Source organism: Sceloporus occidentalis, unplaced genomic scaffold (assembly GCF_023333645.1).
Source record: "Sceloporus occidentalis isolate IW3139 unplaced genomic scaffold, rSceOcc1.0.p SCAF_1, whole genome shotgun sequence".
Lineage (NCBI taxonomy): Eukaryota > Metazoa > Chordata > Lepidosauria > Squamata > Phrynosomatidae > Sceloporus > Sceloporus occidentalis.
Genome location: NW_028316981.1, coordinates 146,160,944 through 146,162,238, shown reverse-complemented (window position 1 = coordinate 146,162,238; position 1,295 = coordinate 146,160,944).

Sequence of the window (1,295 nt, the reverse complement as noted above, 5' to 3'; positions counted from 1 at the left end):
ACAATCAATGGACTCCCAATAGATAGCCATCCAGCCTCTGTTTAAAACCTCCAAAGAATGAGACACCACCACTCTCTGAGGGAGTGTCTTCCACTGTCAAACAGCTCTTACTGTCAGGACGTTCCTCCTAATGTTGAGGTGGAATCTCCCTACATGGCTTGGGTCCGGGTTACTTACGGAAATGCATCTCCCTGTACAATCCGCCCCGCACTCTTAAAACAAGTGGGAAGAATTTGTTGGAGATACCATCATCCAAACATGTTTCTACTTCCCTAAAGGCATTTAGCATAGCTGCCCCCAGACTTTGGAATGGACTCCCAGAGGAAACCCACCTTATTACATCTTTAGAAATCTTTAAGAAGGCGGTAAAGACAGAGCTCTTCTGCCGCACTTATCCTCCTGACCTCCTATGAAGATCACTAGTATAGAACGAGACCAGCTGACCCCGTGATTGATTGATGCTACTGTTTTTAGATTCTTATGTTTTTAGGTTTTTAGGTTTTTATTTTTCACTGTGGTTTTAATGGTGCTGTAATTTTAACCTTGCTGTGATCCCGCTTTGATCCATTGGGAGAGGCGGGAAGATAGAAATAATAATAATAATAATAATAATAATAATAATTATTATTATTATTATTATTATTATTTTCCTGCAGCTTGCATCCATTGGTCTGGGTCCTGTTCTCTGGAGCAGCAGAAACCAAGCTAGCTCCATCCTCAAAGTGACATCCTTTCAAATACTTAAACAGGGCTATCATATCACCTCCTAACCTCCTCTTCTCCAGACTAAACATCGCCAGCTTCCTAAGTCATTCCTCATAAGGCATGGTTTCCAGACCCCTCACTATTTTAGTGGCTTTTCTCTCTACATGCTCCAGCTTCTCAACATCATTTTTGATGTGGTGCCCAGAACTGATCTCAAAAAGGGAAAATTAAAATAGGTTATCTCTTCTTCTTCTTGTTACCACTTTCTCAAATATATGGCCAACTGTGCTATGTTCCAAAGTTACTTTTGGAATGATGTCCCAGAACTATCCAGCCAGCATGGCTCTAGAAATTGCAGCCCCCCCCCCAAAAAAAAAAAAAAAAGGTTTCAATTTCAAACTCTATTGCTAGCAGCATTATTTCCCACTAGGTAGTTCAACCCAAATGGCCAAGATGCTGCCGACATCACCATGGACTTTTTAACACTGGGAAAATTGGAAGGTAATACTTGTCACAATGTAGGGTCATCAAAGGCATTAGGAACTATTTCACAGCTGCTTTTCAGACGACGCTGTGCACAAACCGGTCAG